Below are 18,967 nucleotides of genomic sequence, written 5' to 3'. Positions count from 1 at the left end.
GACCCTTTCGACATCATTTCTGGATAGTTTACGGGATCCGTCCGGGATCCGGACGTGGTCATTTCGGGACTATTTTGAGATAATTTGGGGTACCTACCGTCATCATTTCTGAATGGTTTTCGATATCCGTCCGGGATCTCCTCGGGGTCATTTGGGGACCTTTTCGGGATTATTTAAGGGCTCTTCCGGCATCATTTCTCGATGGTTTTCGGGATCCGTCCGGGATCCCGTCGGGGTCATTTCGGGACTTTTTCGCGACTAATACGGGATCATTTGGGAACCATTTCGGCATCATTTCTGGATGGTTTTCGGGATCCGTCTGGGATGCCACCAGGGTAATTTCGGGACTATTAGGAGATCATCTGGGGACCTTTCCGGCATCATTTCTGGATAATTTTCGGGATCCGTCCGGGATGCCGACGAGCTCATTTCGGGACTACTTCGGGATCATTTGGGATACCTACCGGCATCATTTCTGGATGGTTTTTGGGATTCGTCCGGGATCCCGTCGGGGTCATTTCGGGACTTTTTCTCGAGTAATACGGGATCATTTGCGGACCGTTTCGGCATCATTTCTGGATAGTTGTCGGGATAGGTTCGGGATCCCGTCACGGTCATTTCGGGACTATTAGGGGATCATTTGAGGACCTTTCCGCCATCATTCTGGAGTCAGGGTCATTTCGGGACTTTTTCGGGATCATTTAAGGATGGCTTTCAGGATTCGTCCGGGAACTCGTCAGGGTAATTTCTAGACTTTTCCGAGACTATTTCGGGATCATTTTGGGACCTCCCCAAGATCATTTCTGGATGGATTTCGGGATTTGTCCGAGATGCCGTCAGGGTCATTTTGGGACTATTAGGTGATCATTTGAGGACCTTTCCGGCATCACTTCTGGATGGTTTTCGGTATCCGTTCAGGATCTCGTCGGAATCAATGCGGGACTTTTTCGGAATCATTTGGGATCCTTTCCGGCATCATTTCTGGATGGTTTTCGGGATTTGTCCGGGATCCCGTCGGGGTTATTTCGGGACCTTTTCGGGGCTAATACGGGATCATTTGGAGATCCTCTGGGGTCATTTCGTGACTTTTTCTGTATTATTTCGGGATCATTTGGGGACCCTTCCGGCATAATTTCTTGATGGTTTGCCGGATCCATCAGGGTCATTTCGGGACCATTTTGGGATCATTTGGGGACCCTTCCGAGATCATTTCTGGATCCGTCCGGGATGCCGTAGGAGCCATTTCGGGATTTTTTTGTTACTTTTCCGGGATAGTTTTTGGACCATTCCGGAATCATTTCTGGATCTGTGCGGGATCCCATCTGGATCATTTCCGGACTATTTCGGGATCATTTTGGGATCCTTCCGGAATCATTTCTGTATGGTTTTCGCGATCCGTCATGGATCCCCTCGGAGCCATTTCGGAACTTTTTCTGAAGTATGTCGGGATAATTTAGGGACCCTTCCTGGATATTTTCTGGACGGTTTTTGAGATCCGCCCAGGAGCCCGTCAGGGTCATTTCGGAACCTTTTCGGGATCATTTTGGAACACCTTCAGGTATCATTTCTGTGTGGTTCTCTGGATACGTCTAGGATCGTGTCGTTGTCATTTCGGGTTTTTTTGGGACTATTCCGAGAACTTTTGGAGACCCTTTCGGGGCATTTCGGGATGGTTTTCGGGATCCGTCCACGATTGCGTGGGGGTCATTTCGTAGCTTTTTCTTTATAATTTCGGGATCATTTGGGATCCTGTCAGGTGATCAGCTCATTTAGTTCTTTTTTATTACTCAATTACAAAAATAAAATGCATTAGACAGAAAACAAAATTTTAAACAGATATCTTGATAAGCAGGCTAACGCGAATAGCCCATATATTTAAATTTCTCCTTGCGGACGGGGCCGCGGGTAAAGGCTAGTATGTACATATATAAGAGAAAGTGGTGTTAGTTACACTATTTATAACTCAAGAACGGATGAACAGATTTGGCTGAAAATTGGTGGAGGGGTAGCTAGAACCAGGAGACAGACATAGGATACTTTTTATCCCGTTCTGGATAGGGTCTTGAGATCACAACGTTGGCCTGTGTAATCCTGGGTTATGTTTATAAAATGTGGGCATCAAATGGAAGCTGTTTATGGGTACTTTGATAGGGGTATTTTTCGTACCCGTGGGTGACTAGGGTCTCGAGATATAGGCCAAAATGTGGAGCCGGGTACCCCTAGAATGTGTTTATAGAATATGGATAACAAATGAAAGCTGTTGATGAGTGCTTTAGTACAGGGTAGTATTCCCGGTCCAGAATCATTTGACGGGATAATAGGGGATGATACTCTCTCAGAATCTCAGAAATTAAAGCGGTGTTAGATAGGGAGCTCAATACCCTCATCCTTAAACCAGACATCCTCCTGCCTCTTAAACGAAAGACTGCGCAACAGGTTAACTCCATTAATATAGACATCCCCCTTGACAACTATGTCGCCGAACGTACGAAAAGCAAGCTATATGGGATACTAGAAAAGTACGAAACCTTATTCGGTCCAGTCGACCAATCCACGGAAATTCAAACCAACCTCCAGGCTGAGATAAAAACAGTAACCGAATCCCCATTTACACCAAAAGCTATCCCTACCCCGTCAATATGTGTGGAGAGGTCGAAAGACAAATTCAAGAACTGTTTTAACAAGGCATCATCCGTCCGTCAAAGAGTCCCTATAACTCCCCCCTATGGATTGTCCCAAAGAAATCTGGCTCGGATGAAGAAAAGAAATACCGGATGGTCATTGATTTTAAAAGGTTAAACGCCGTAACGATTCCCGATACATATCCCATCCCGGACATCAACAGGACTATTGCTAGCCTTGGCGAAGCCAAATATTTTACCACACTGGACTTAACGTCAGGATTCCATCAAATCCCAATGAAAAAGTGTGACATCCCTAAAACGGCATTTTCCACCATGAATGGCAAATATCAATTCCTGCGACTTCCTTTCGGGCTAAAGAATGCGCCCTCTATCTTCCAAAGAATGATAGACGATGTCCTCAAAGAATTTATAGGTCGAATTTGTTTTGTATATATCAACGATATAATTATCTTCAGCAAGGACGAGGCCACCCATTTGGAGGACATCGAAACAATTCTTTTTAGACTACTAGACGCGGGACTCAAAGTTAACCTCAAAAAAACACAGTTTTTAAAAAGAAGCGTTGAATTTCTGGGTTATATTATAACCTCCGAAGGAATCCTGCCAGATCCTAAGAAAATAAATTCGATAAGAAATCTGTTGCCACCCTCAAATCTAAAAGAGCTCAAAAGTTTTTTAGGTTTAACTTCTTACTATAGGAAATTTATTCGGGACTACGCCAAAATTGCGAAACCGCTCACTAACCGCACAAGGGGCGAACACGCACAAGTTAAGGCTACGCAGTCCAAAAAAGTGCCAATATCACTAAATAGGGACGCCCTTAACGCATTCGATGACCTCAAGGAAATGTTGACAACCTCAGAAGTCTTAACACTTCCCAACTTCGAAAAAACCTTTAACTTAACAACATACGCCTCAGACTACGCTATTGGCGCGGTATTATCGCAGGACTATGATGGTAAAGACAAGCCAATTGCGTTTATATCAAGAAGCTTAACAACCACAGAGGAAGGGTAAGCTACAAACGAAAAAGAGATGCTCGCCATCGTTTGGGCGTTAGACAATCTGCGAAATTACTTGTATGGTGCCAAGAAAATATGTATATTCACTGACCACCAACCACTAACTTTCTCCCTCAGCAATCGCAACTACAATGCTAAGCTGAAGCGATGGAAAGCCCGGATCGAAGAATACAATTATATATAAAAACCCAAGTAAATCAACTGACGTATTCAATTCCGCCCACATCCGAGGTCGGTAGTCAGAATGCAACCATGGGATCAGATTCCGATACAGTCCATAGCGCAGAACAAGATAACACAGACCTGATCCCCTTCGTGGAAGTACCGCTAAATGTTTTCAGAAACCAAATTGTGTTTGGGGGCAGACTTCAAATCTACGAAGAACCGCACCCTGGACACTCACGCCACTACGTAGGGATAGAAAACATTAGTGAAAACGAACTAATTAGCATTTTGAAAGAAAAACTGAACCCAAATGTCATCAATGGTATCAAAATACTGGAAGATCAGTTAGGCCTACTACAGATGTCATCAATGGTATCAAAATACTGGAAGATCAGTTAGGCCTACTACAGAGAGTTTTTTTAGACCATTTTACCAACTATAAGGTACGAATAGCGCAAACTCTTGTGGAGGACTTAAGAAATCCAGATAGTGTGTGTGAGGCAATAACAAAGGAGCACAGGAAGGCTCACCGTAATGCCACGGAGAATAGGAAACAACTTCTTGAGCGTTGCTATTTTCCCAAGATGAGCAGTCAAATTAGGAAATATGTACTGGCTTGTGAGACGTGTAAACTCAGTAAGTACGACAGGCACCCCCATAGGTCAGAATTACAGGCTACACCAATCCCATCGCGACCATGCGAGATCCTTCACTTAGATATATTCGAAATTCAGGGGGAAAAATTTTTGAATTGCATCGATAAATTTTCTAAATTCGCAAAGCTTTTTCACATCAGAAACAAAGGAACCCTGCACCTTAGGCAAAAAATAGTGAAACTTCTGCACTATTTCACCACCCCTAGAATTTTAGTCACTGATAACGAACGCGGATTGATTAGCCCTGTGATACAAAGCTTGTTAGAATCTCTAGGAATTCAGCTTTACCGCCCCCAACTCAGAGGAGTGAGGTGAACGGCCAAATCGAGAGATTTCACTCTACGTTACTTGAAACTTTTAGATGCCTAAAGGCGGAAAATGAAGCCCTCAGGCCCAAAGAACTTGTTATCATAGCTGTAGATCGCTATAATAATTCAGTCCACTCGGTAACGAACAAAAGACCAACAGACATTTTTTTTAATCGCTCACAAGCCTCCAACTTTCAAGAACTCCTTGACCAGAACAAAAAAATGAATATCCAAATTAAAGCACTATTGAGGGAAAAGCAAATGGCTCAGGTAAAAAGACACAATAAAAAAAGGATGCTAACGGAGCGTTATGACGAAAATGACGTCATATACGTGAAGGATAAGCAAATAAAGGGGAAGCAAAAACCTCTATACAAGAAAGAAGTCGTTTCAAAAGACAATAAAGTTTCAGTCACCACACTTAGTGGGAAAAAAATTCATAAACTCTACATTAAAAATATAAAAGGAAGGGGACAAATTACCCCCACACAATAAAACAAACAAACATACAAAAACATGAAAAGAAACTATAAAAGATCTGGCACCAAGAGGGAGTTTATCTAACAAGAGCGGGCTTGTAAGTGGGACAAATCGTGCCTTAGTAGACTCGTAGTGCCATCGAATTTGACAAATGGCTACACTACTTCCAAGCGGGATTCTGGCGATCTCCCCATAGCTGGTTCGAGAAATGTTAACACCTCTGGTCCAGGAGAAAAAAGGAAAATTTGAGCTTATGCGCCTAATCCGCTAAGCAAATATTTATTTAATTCTCTGCGCCTAATCCGTAGATGAAAAAGAAAAAAAAAGAAAAATTTGAGCTGATGAGCCTAATCCACTAAGCAAAAATAAAGCAAATTTTTTTTTAACAAAAACAAATAAACAAATAAAAAAAAAAAAAAAATTAAAATATTAATCCACAGAAAAGAAGGAAAACAAAAAAATTGTTAACAATGAAAAAAGAAAAACCAAAATTTTTCACCTTTTTAATTTTCCCAAATTTTTGTCCCTTTTTATTTTTGAAACCCTTTGTAATAACAGTATAAAGTAAAAATTTAAATTTTATTTTAATCTTCCTCACTAATCATAATTTGTAAACCACTAACACATTAACAAATTAATATCGCTAGAAAGGCGAAAATCCTAAACTAAAACAGTGACGCTAGTTTAATGATAACCAATCTAATTTTAAGAATTCCGCTTACTAATAATACCTCCCTACTACCAATAATATTTTTCCTTTTTATTAAATACATAACCGTAACTTACTTAGAACATAACAACTACTAACTACATTAAATTTGAATTAACATATTGCGTTGTAGATTCCCACTGCTGGCATCAGCCATCAGCGCACTACACATATTTAACTACAAGGCCCTAATAATAACCATCCAGAGCGGAGATGGGTGGATCATAGGGGGCTCATTCAAACTCATACACGTCATCGACCTACAAAAATATACCACGATGGTGACTCAAATAGATAAATTAGCAAGTCATCTAATCAAACGAACCGACAAGCAGCTCTTAGCCCAGCACTACATCAACCAAACACTCGAACGACTCGGAGAGTTGATGGGAAGCACAAGCAAGACTAGAGTCACCCGATCCATTGACTGGATTGGGTCGGCATGGAAATGGCTGGCAGGATCGCCTGACGCAACAGATTGGAGTAACATCCTCCACAGCAAAACCAGATAATAGCGAACAACAACCATCAATATAAGGTCAATGAATTTGTGCGAGCATGTTAATTGGCAAAGCGTGGAATTGTTAATACCAACTTGTTAGACATAGACGAGGTGAACCAAATTCTATCCGAAACAGAAACCGTCACATACCAGAATGTAATTGAGGCAATCGAATATGGCCAACCATCGGTCCTCACAAACGGGACACTTCTACTCTACGTCCTATCGATGCCGAAAGTGACGGCCAGTAAATACAATCTTCTGATTACCCGCGCTGGAATCTACGCTGGTAAACAAGTGGACCTACCGTTCGACAGAATGCTGGTCAATCAAGAGGAGACATACGGGTTGACGAAGTATTGCATGGTTATCGGCTCATCCACAGTATGCAGCTCCGAGTCCTTGATTGCTCTGGAAGAAAACAGCTGCCTGCCACGACTCTTAAAAGGTGGGGCTGCTAGTTGTCAATTTATTAGACGAAACGGATCCCATATAGAGCTGGTAAACGAAAACACCATTTTAATTTCAAATTACCAGGGCATAATAAGGAGCAACAATGCCACAAATACTATTAATGGCACATACGTAATTCAATTCAACAACGAGACAATCAAGATTGGCGATCAGGAATTTTCCAGCAATGAAGCTGTTACCGTACACGCCCTTCCAGCCGTACTTTCTAACATAAAAAACCATACCATGAAAGTCAACTTGGAGTACATCCACGACATCACAATGGAGAATGTTAAGTATCTAGGCTATATCAATGAAAAAATCAATTATTCTATCGTTACAGAGGCTATCTCGATTTGCACAATAGCCCTTATTGCCGGAACGCTGTGGAGATGTTACACACAGAAACTAGACCTTCCACCGGTTCAAATTCCTACGCATTGGACAGGAAACATTAGCATAAATAGGATCCCCAAAGGCAAATCTGCACCTGAATTTTATCGCTCAGATCTTAGCCTGCCAGTCACAAGCGTCAGTACTAAATCATCACCAGAAGGTCGCAATCACTCTTTACAAAATTTCTCCGCCCCACGCTTTCCGACATTTGATCTACGTGACGCAGATCTTTAAAGGGGGAGGAGTTACACGCATAGGTACCATAATACGGCACACCGTACGATCACGTTGCTAAGCATGTGACTTATTTAGTTCAATAAGATAAAGTCGCTGACGCGGCACACGCGCAACCATCGATCAGGTCACCTTACATTAGTTATGGGAATCGCACGCTAAGCAATGCCTGTCTACACGCGCGAGCAGTTCTGGGTAAAGCATGGGAACTGCAATATAAACATTTTAGTTAAGCTAAGAAGTTATTTAAGTAAGTTGCAACGTATGTTTAGTGCAGTAGTTAATTAGCGTGCAAGTGGCACGAATAACGAAGTTGTGACGTTAATCTGAAATCGTTCCTTGTTTCATTTCACAAGTATCGGAGGACAGTGAGTTCCTCCGCACCTTTAATTTTTTTACATCTCCCACGAGACGGGAGATAACTTGGATAACAAATGAAAGCTGTTGATGAGAGCTTTAGTACAGGGAAGTTTTCATACCTATAGGTGACTATAGTATCGAAATATAGGCCAAAACGTGCACCAGGGTAACACTAGGATATGGTTTAACATTATGGGTATCAAATTGAAGCTGTTGATGTGTGCTTTAGTACAGAGTAATCTTTATACCCCTGGGTGACTAGGGTATCGAAATATAGGCCAAAACCTGGACCCGGATACCCCTAGAATGTGTCTGTAATATGGATATCAAATGAAAGCTGTTGCTAAGAGCTTTAAAGTAATTTTCATTGTGATATTCGATTTAGTGCCATCAACCTGGCAAAAGTGATAAATATGCATGCGAAGCCGAAATAAATACATGAACTAATAATACCCACATACCTATTCGATTTGCCTGAAATTTGGTATATAAATTTGCCCATATTAGTATTTACGGTCCTTTTTTTCTGGGAAGTAGTCCAGAGACGGGCTGGGCTGGGATTACGACTAGGACTGGGACTCGGAGTGGGACCGGGACTCGGAATGGGACTGGAACAAAATACATACCACCCTCTGGGATTGGCAATAAGGGATGAAGAAGAATGGGAAAAAATTCAGAGAAGAGAAAAGAGAGAAGGAGACTGACAAAGAGATATAGTGGGATGAAGATAGAGCCCTGCAAAAATCGCGAGTACTCCATGCATGCATGTATGGGGTAATCGCTATGGACCAAGCGAGTGCTCCAAAATTAACCACAATTTATACAAAAAATATGGTCCAATTAACATTACGATGTCCTAGGACCGGACCATATATTCCAGATCCGCATTACATAAGAGTAATCCATGGAGTACCCACAGTCCAATAAACATCGTGTAGTGATTACAATCGTTAAAAACGAGCAATGATCGGCTTACAATATGTTCGTGTAGAAACATGAGTTGGCCCATTGCTGCATTACAGTGGAGTATAATGGTAAGTACTCCAGTGGACCACATGATCCAACGACTTTTTGCAGGGAGATAGATGGAGCGAAAAAGACGGAGGGAGGAAAGAATAAAAGGATTAAGAAAAAGTGAAGAGGGGGGGGGGGGGGGGCTGGGAGGTCAGGGCTAGATGGAAAAAGCTTATTAAAATGTATGCAGATAGACCAAATTTAGGGCAGAACAACGTCTGACGGGTCTGCTAGTATATATATAAAAATCAAATTCCGTGTGTGTGTTCGCTATGGAAACGTATTTCCCACACTTCAATCATCACCAAATTTTGGTTATAGGTTCCTTCGATCAACGGGAAGGTTTTAGGCTAAAAATTATTTCGATATATAAAAGGGGCGTGGCACCTCCCATACAAATGGAACCTTTGGTACTTTGAAGGTATGCATGCCAGAACATTGAAATTCATTAAGGAGTTATATGAGGTCAATCCCTAACACCACCAAGAAAATGTGGAACTGCAAAAAAGGGGGCGTTGCACCTCCCATCAAATGGAATATATCATACTGCATATCTCTGGATGTAGTAATGGTAGGATAATGAAAATTGGTAAGGAGCTATATGACGTTAAGTCCTAACACCTCCAGTAAAATGTGGAATGGGGCGTGGCACCTTCCCAACAAATGTGATTTTTTAGAACTTTGGCTGCAGTACAAACTTAGGTTATTTTAACACCTAAAGTTTGACTGCATTGTTGAGTTTGGCTGTTATTCCTATTGGACGTTTAGTCATCTGCCGTCGTTAAAAAAATGTGTTAGCTTCAGTCTATCTACATCTTCTATAAAAATAAAAATTATGTGTGTGTGTTCCCTATGGAAACGTATTTCCCACACTTCAACCTTCTCCAAATTTTGGCTATAGGTTCCTTCGATCAAGACGAAGGTTTGTCATATTTCAGAGTTAGAATTTTAAATAAATTTTTTTTTGGCTATTCGAACGAGCAATCTTAACTTCAAAAAATGATAATGTTAATAAAATCAATGATCGCATTCACAACCAAATTCCTGGTGAAGTGACGAAATATAAATCGATCGACACAGTTACAGATGAAGATAAAATTGTGAATTATCCAATTGAATTTCTAAACTCTTTAGAACCACCTGGAATGCCTGCGCATATAACAACTTTGAAAATTGGCTCACCAATCATGCTTCTTCGGAATTTAAACCCATAAAAATTGTGCAATGGAATGCGTTTAGAAATTAGTGCCGAATGTAATCGAAGCAACAATCATCCGCGGTAAAACCAAAGATGAAGGTGTGCTCATACCACGGATCCCAATGATTCCTACAGTTTTGCCATTCAATTTTAAGCGCTTACAGTTTACTGTACGCCTTGATTTTGCAATTACAATCAAAAAAGCACAAGGACAATCGCTTACTGTTGCAGGATTAAATTTAGAGGGTCCGTGCTTTTCCCATGGCCCGCTATGTATGTATGTATATGTTGCTTGCTCTAGAGTTGGAACGAAAAAAAAAAAATTGTTTATCTTTGCACCGAACGAAAAAACAAAAATATTGTGTACCCACACGCATTACAATAAGATACAATAATAAAATGTTTTAAACGAAAATTTCACCAAATATGCGAACAAAATTCAATTCAATTTACAGAACAATAAATTAAATTATCAACAAACAAAACAGAAAAATAACGCAACATTCATTCGATCTCAGGGGTTACAACGTACGCCGGTAAAGCTAGTATGATCATAATGAGCAGCATGAAAAAATGATTTAAAACCAATACATTTGCCCGTCATCGCTCTTGCATCATCTGTGCATATTCCACAGCAATTTTTCCATTCTAAACCTTCTGCTTTTAAAAATTCGTCAACTTTACAATACATGTCTTTCCCTGTAGTATAGTCTTCCATAGGACGACAAAATAACAATTCTTCCCCCACGCATTCTTTATAAACGTACCTGACATATACTAACAACTGAGCCAATTTAAAAATATTAGTTGTTTCGTCCAACTGAACTAAAAATTTTGGGCTTTCTTTAATTCTTGTAATAAGCTGTACTCATTAATCCTTCTTAATATCAGAAATTCTATTCGAGACAGTGTCGGTCGACAAAGGAATTTTTCGAATATCATCGCCATATTCTCTTCCATGTAATTTTGATGGTTTCATACTCTCCGAAGCCAATAATTCGTTGCAGATCAAACAAAGAGGTTGTTCATTACCACTAAAATTTTGAAATGTAAAGCCAAATTGAAGAAAAAACTCATCATATTTTCTTTTTCGCACATTAGATGCCTGTTTTGCAATACTTTGTCCTGCCTGAGAAGAGTTTGTAACATTATCATCTGCGTCATTGCCATTCTTATTTAACTTCAGCCATTTATCCATGGGCAAAAAGTTTTTTGGTCCTAAAATACAATAAATATATAAAAATAACATATTGCATATAATAATTGATTAATTAATTACAGAATAAATTAAAAAAAAAAAAACTAAAATCTTGTTACGGCGGACCTATATGGATGTCCCTGAGGTGGACGGCATCATCACTCACATCAAACAAAAAAACATACTTACATAGCGGGATTCAGGAGATAGCATTCTGTAACTGGTATACTTCAGACGTCTGTCCAGGCAGTAAGCCCGGAGACCCGCTCTCTTTGCTGAGAGAATAGGGATCCTATTTAACAAATATGCAGTAGCTGCGAAATCGGCACACTATCTACATACGCAAATAACTAGCACTAGCACAAATCAGGTTTCATACTAGGGGCAGCTGGAAACCGTCTGGACTAAAATAAACTGCAAAACTCAACGTAAAGACTATCTGCTAGTTCATCGTCCGACCCAAAGGTTCAAGTGACTTAACGGCAGGTAACCAAGGTGAAAAATTACTTAAATCGATTACACGATTAACTCTTTCCGTACAACTTCTGAGGTGTAAACATTTTTTATTACGGTAAGGGGGAGTACAGAATGTAAGCGTAAATGTAATCACTACACTGTAGAGTTATATGGGAACAATGTACGTAGCAGAGTTGGTATGAACGAAATAAGACAACAAATCAAGGCAAGGAAAAGAAAGTAAAGGAAAGGAGAAAACCGAAACGATAAAAAGCCAAAGCCGAAGCCGGGATCGAAAACGAGCGGCGTGTTATCAATATTTTACTGAAGTTTTATAGGGTTTTTATCGCCGAGTTGGCGCTTTGTGAGAGGTGTGTTGGTTGGTTGGTTGCTTTGCCGCTCTGACAGCAAATATCCAAACCTAAGTAGCGCACGGGGCGCCATTTTGATGCACGTTTCTCCTAGAATCAATTGCTGCTGATTTAGTATGGCTAGTGGGTACTTCGTTCGAACCATGTGGTGCGGACAATGAACCTGCTGATATTTTTACAGAGCATTTAGTTACTTCTACGGCGGCCACCGTGGTGTGATGGTAGCATGCTCCGCCTACCACACCGTATGCCCTGGGTTCACACCCCGGGCAAAGCAAAATCAAAATTTTAGAAATAAGGTTTTTCAATTAGAAGAAAATTTTTCTAAGCGGGGTCGCCCCTCGGCAGTGTTTGGCAAGCGCTCCGGGTGTATTGCTGCCATGAAAAGCTCTCAGTGAAAACTTATCTGCCTTGCAGATGCCGTTCGGAGTCGGCATAAAACATGTAGGTCCCGTCCTACCAATTTGTAGGGAAAAGCAAGAGAAGCACGACGCAAATTGGAAGAGAAGCTCGGCCTTAGATCTCTTCGGAGGTTATCGCGCCTTGCATTTATTTTTTTTTTATTTTTTTTTATTTAGCTACTTCCTTCCTTTAGTATATAACTACCCATATTAGAAACCTTATATGCATCAGAGCTGCGCATTCACACAGGTAGTGCGCGACTGTTTCTTTGCTGCCTTCGTCGCCGCAGCTCCTGCAAATGCTGTTGAAAGGGACTCAGCGTGCAGGCAAGCAGCCCCTGATTGTAGCAGTTTTGATAAAGTTTGTTTTTACCTATTTAGTAGGTCCTCTGCTCTCTTACAATCGTAGTTCGGCCAGGTTTGCTTGGTCATATTACAGGTGTCCGAGGAGTAACACCTGGAGAACAAGAGGCGACAAATCCGTTCCGCTATCATCCTGGAAGGGATTGAGCATGCCGCTCGCTACCTGTAAGCTCACTTTGAAAGGAATTTTCCTTAGGGAAGCGGGTGTGAGATGGAGCAATCTCGTATCCTGCTACCACACTAAGCTCATGTGATCTGAATGGGATGCGAGACGTACAAGGAATCTCCCACTTCTCGAAAGGGGGGGGGGGGGACATATCTCTGGTGGTTGGCCTTATAACCGGCCACATAGCAATCGGGAAGCATAAACAACGGCCAGGTGCTCCTTATAATGATTACTGCAGGAGCTGCAAAGACGAAGAGAAGATAGAAACAGTCAAGCATTTTCTGTGCGTTTATCCGGCGCTTTGGCGCAAGAGGAAGAAATATCTGGGATATCCCTTTTTTGACGATCTTTGTGATCTGGCTAAGTTGGAACGTAATAAATTCCTGATATTTGCTGAATGGACCTGTTGGTTTGAGTAGGGCAGAGATCCACGTGGTATCACAATGGGACCTTTTGAGCCTAAATGCAGTGGTGCTCGCACCGGTGGCCACTCTAACCTAACTTAACAGCTGGAGACTGCCAACTCCTTGAATCTGTCATGTATGTTTCTTTTGATTTATAGGTATAGATTAGTGATCGATATGTTATCAATTTTTTTTCGATAAAAAAAATTTATAAATGCGTTATCAGTTTTTTACTTTTTTCTTATCGAAAAGTTATATATTATTTATCGAAAACTTATCGATGTTTTATCAACAGTGCTCGATGCATTATCGAAAAATTATGGGTTTACTATCGAAAAGGCATCGATTTGACATAAAAGATAGCTATTATCTATCGCCGAGTTATCGAAAATTTATCAAAAAGGTATCGATTTAATATCGAAAAGTTATCAGAATTGAGTTAACGGACAAAATTTCCCCGAGTGGAAGTGCGGGAAACTCCCACGCACGCCCTCATAACAAAACTTAACCAACCCGACAGTTTTGAGATTTACGGACAAATAAATATAAGGGCGCAATGTAAATAATGTTAAGACCAATCTTGAAAGCATTTGGTGCAGGTCAGGAACGTAGCATTAAAACCCAGAAGCATTAAACAACGTGAAGAACAGGCTGGTATTCATTTTTTGTTTAACTTTTACATATCGAAGCTCCCTTCCCCAACCAGCAGGAGCTACCATCGGGTTCTACACCGATGACTGCACGATAATGCTAACAGTTCCAGGCCCATCCATTAATAAGCAATGCTATAAATTCGACGACTATTTACCTAATCTTTCAAGTTTTTACACCTCGCGAAATCTCTCACACCGTCAACAACCAAACTCGCGGTGACCGTATTTACAGCGTACACAAAGCAAATGTCACCCATATTGGACATCCACGTCGATGGCATTACGCTACCGACTGCCTTAAATCCAAATATACTGGGTGTGATGTTCGATCAGGATTTAAATTTTGGCGAGCATACAGCCGCAATTGTACCTAAAGTTCAGAGGCGTAACAAAACTCTCAATTCTCTTGTCGGCAGCACTTGGCGTAAAGACAAAGAAACGCCCACCACTACTTTTAAGCAATTGGACGGTCGCTTGCCCAATATATTCGCCGAGCCTTGAATAAACACATGGGAGGAACTAACTCAATTTGTTTTGTTGATTTTCCGATAGGGTAGATAACTGTTGTGGATTGGAAATACCGAGCTAAAAGCAGCCAACGGATATCTTCTAATTTCTAGCCAGAGTCCTGGGCATCCCAACAGAGATCTGATTGAAGAAGTAATCTTCATAAGCACTATGAAGAAATCCGGCACTTAAGAATTTAGCCGTATAAAGAGGAGCATGAAAGGGCCGTCAAAGATATCCACAAAAAATCGTTGAAATACTATGTAGTAATTATGAATAATTTTATTTCGAACCAAATTTTATAGAAGGAAAAGTTTTGATAATCAAGAAGTCAAAATTGAAAAATAAATATTTGGATACATATTGAAAGTTACAAAATTCAGAGTAATATATTTACAAAGTTAAATTAAATTAAATTAATACAATTTATCCATTACCAGTACCCTAAAATACTCCCCTTCCAGAAATTAGACGTAAATCTCTTTTTTCTTTTTGTGTCATTAAAATGTTAAATATGAACCATAGCTGATTTCAAGGGATCAATAGAAAACCTTGGTCCAAACAAACTCTTTAGAAAAACTTCTTATTTCATTATTTATTTCTAGGAAGCGTTTGTTTAAAACACGAACAAAAACAAATTGACATTCTTTTAAATCTTTCGGAACGAAAATACTTGTAGAATTTTCATGATGTTGTAGATTTGATTTAACGTTGTTGAAATGTTCACGTAAACTACCTAAAACTTCCGATGAAGTTGTATTCTCAGAAGTTGAGACAACAAGTTCACCAGGTATCCTCAAATTATGTCCAAAAACCATTTCTGCTAGAGTAGCCGAAATATCTTCATTAAAAGTCGATCGCAAACCTAAAAGTACTATCGGTAACTCTTCACACCAATCTCTGCTCCCATTTTTAGCCATTATTGAAGAATTAATCTGCTATGGAAATGTTCTACAAATCCATTAGCTTGGAGATTGTAGGGAGACGTTGTTATTTGGTAATTTCCAAGAAGTTTAGTTAGGTAGGTTGAACTGGCCGGTCCATGAGGATCTCACATAGACTGATTGAGTCCGTAGTGTTACCAGAAGTTTGTTTTAACGACCAAACTGAAAAACCCTATCAAAAACCAGGACCTATGTTATAAAATAACTCCGTCCTCTTGGCAAATACTAGAAGCTTCCTAGGACTTAAGCCACTTGCTGCTTCTAGATCTGACAGCTGTATCACTCCTAATAGCTGGAGTCTTAGCCTGGCAAGTGCAGGGCACGAGCACAGAACGTGCTCGATCGTTTCCTCCTCCAACCCGCACTTCCTACACCTGCTATCACTGACCAAGCCTAATTTAAAGGCATGTGACGCCAGAAGGCAGTGTCCAGTCAGAATACCCGTCATGAGTCTACAGTCCTCTCTTTTTAATGATAGAAGCAACTGCGTTAGTCTAAGGTTGTAAGACCTACACATAATCTTCGACACTTTACAGCCCCGCGCTTGAACCCACGCCTTTCCTGCTTGGTCGATCATGTGCACCTCTCGCCTTCGCTTAATCTCGCCCAATCTAATTGGGACGTCTACGGAGCAAGCTTCAAGGGATGCGCCCTTTTTAGCTAATTCGTCCGCTTTTTCATTCCCATCTATTCCCATATGCCCTGGGACCCAATATAGATGTATGCTTCTCCCTGTCCCGATTCTCTCCAGAGACTGCTTACACTCTAACACGCATTTAGATGCTGTGCTATGTGAGATTATTGCCTTAATTGCTGCTTGACTGTCAATATAAAAGTTAACACGGTTGCAGCTTAAGCTATTCTCTTCCAGGGTTTCTACTGCTTTGGTTACGGCTAATATTTCCGCTTGGAAAACGCTACAGTAATCCGGCAGCCTGTAGGATCTGCTTATTTCCGGATCAGCGCAGTATACCGCAGACCCTACTCCTTCCACTATTTTGGAACCATCGGTGTACACACGTATCGCCTCGTCCGCCATTTGCGCACCCTTGCGCCAACCGTCCACCTCTATTGTGGCCTTAAGATCTACCTCAAAGTGCAGGTAGGGAATCATGTAGTCTGTTCGTCTTGTGACTGATGACGCTATACTACTATGGCCATATGGTCGGCGCTCAAGCTGCCCCGAAGCATCGAGCCTGGTTGCGGTCGTTAACGCTTTGTTCTTTGCTACCAGGTCTACAGGTGGAATGTGCAGATTGGCATACAGTGCAGCCGTCGGGGTTGTTTTCAGGGCTCCCGTAATGCAAAGCATCGATAGTCTGCATACCCCCTCTAATTTTTTGAGGTATGTTGTTTTTTGTGTGGCTTTGTACCAAACAAGAACTCCATAGTATAGAATAGGGCTTACAATCGCTGTAAAAACCCAATGAGAAAGAGAGGGCGATAGGCCCCACGTACACCCCAGCATTGTTTTACATGCATAGAGTGCCGTTGAGGCCTTCTTGACCCTCTCCTCCACGTTGAGCTTCCATGACAGCTTACTGTCTAGGATGATTCCTAGATATTTTGTGCAAGGTTGCTCCTGTAAGGTCACCGCTCCTAACTTAGGCCTGGTCCAATACCCTCTTTAGCGGGATGCTGAAGCTTATATACGCATGGTCGGAGAAGGATGGTCTATCAAGAACCATCCAATCATACCTTGATATATCACGCTCGGAGCTCAATGTAATATCCAGAACATTGCTGGATGTTGGACCAATGTATGTAGGAACATTTCCCCTGTTGGCTATCTGCAAATTGGTTTGCAGGATGTAACAAAATAGGGATTCGCCTCTCTCGTTCATATCTGCTCCTCCCCACGCATTGTGGTGCGCATTTGCATCTGCGCCTATAACCAACCGCCCATTTCGCCCTTCCTCCTGTACTAGCCTTTTGCACTCCATCGGTGGAACCTCCGCAGCATGGGCCATGTAGCAGGACGCCAGGATAAATGCCTGCTTATCCTTTTGCTCAACGGCCACCGCTACGAGATCCTCAGTGGTGTAATTAGGCAGCATATATGAATGCAGCTGTTTCCTTACCATTACTACAGCTCGCACCCCTCCTTCCGTTTGCGCGTAGTAAACGCCAAACCCGCGCGCGCTAAGTCCAGAAACCTTCCCTCCCGATGAGAGCCACGGCTCCTGGATCGGCGCCACGTCAAACGAACCCTCCTCAAGGGTTAGGAGGAGTTCGCTCGACGCCACTTTACTGTGTTGGAGGTTTATCTGTAGGACTCGCAGCACCATTTGACTGTTTGTCCCCCTCCAGCACCTTCGTCTTGACGTCGTCGTCCTCCTCTTGTCCTTTTGGTTTAGAGTATTCGAGGCCCCCTTCAGCCCCTCGTGAATGTTGTGCCGTGTGTTCCTCTGTGCGAGTCACAGCACCATTTAGCGGTTGGTCCTCTTCTAGCACGTTCGTGGTGACGTCGGGGACCTCCACCTGTCTTTTTTCGCTTAGGCTTCTCTTTTCGACTTCGCCCACTTCCAGCGTGTTAGGATTTTTATCCTCGGGACTTCTTTTCCTGAGTCGCATGTAAATTTTGCCAGTGCCAAAGGACATTTTGCCAAGCTGCGTGTACAAAATATCCTCCGCCTGCTTGTTTATTTGGAAGATGTAGAACTGACTATCCTCGGTAGGCCTAGATACAGTAAGTACCTTCCAATCCTGTGTCGGTATGTTCGGATTCTGATTCTGCAGAAGTCGCAGTGTATCCTCCGACTTCATCACGCATGGTATCCATACCTTAACTTTTGGTACCGTGGGAATTTGCGCTTTATCCACCACCTCAAACCGCGCGTTCGTGCCTTGCCTTTGGAGGTTTGGAACGACTTCCTCCAGCCACCGCAAGCTCGCGATGTTGTCGCACGCTATCATCTTCACACCATTATACCATCCCCCCGAATCAAAGGTTGGAAGGGGCTTACTTGGTTGTCCCCGCATCATCTTAAGCATTAAGCTAATAAGCTCCCTTTCCACAGATCTCCACCTTTCAGTAGTCATTTGTCCGAACGGACTGCTACGATCAACCAGCGCCACAGTCAGTGACTGCTTTGCCACATCACTCATCTTCTCGGGAAAAGCAGGAGTCTTAGTGTTATCTCCCTTTGGCACCTCCGAGAACACCGGAGTCTTCGCGTTAACTCCCTTTAGCGCCTCCGAGAAAGCCGGAGTCTTAGCGTTATCTCCCTTTGGCTTATCTCCTACTTCCGTAGTTGGAACTTCCCTCTAACTGGCAGCTTTCGAGGTAGTTGCTACCTCGCTATTGGAACCCATCTGTCTTACAGCTTTGAGCCTACTTGTCTTGTCTATGCGACTGCCCT

The sequence above is a fragment of the Eurosta solidaginis genome, chromosome 3 (assembly GCF_040869045.1).
Source record: "Eurosta solidaginis isolate ZX-2024a chromosome 3, ASM4086904v1, whole genome shotgun sequence".
In the NCBI taxonomy this organism is placed as follows: Eukaryota; Metazoa; Arthropoda; class Insecta; order Diptera; family Tephritidae; genus Eurosta; species Eurosta solidaginis.
Note: the sequence above shows the minus strand (reverse complement) of the source record.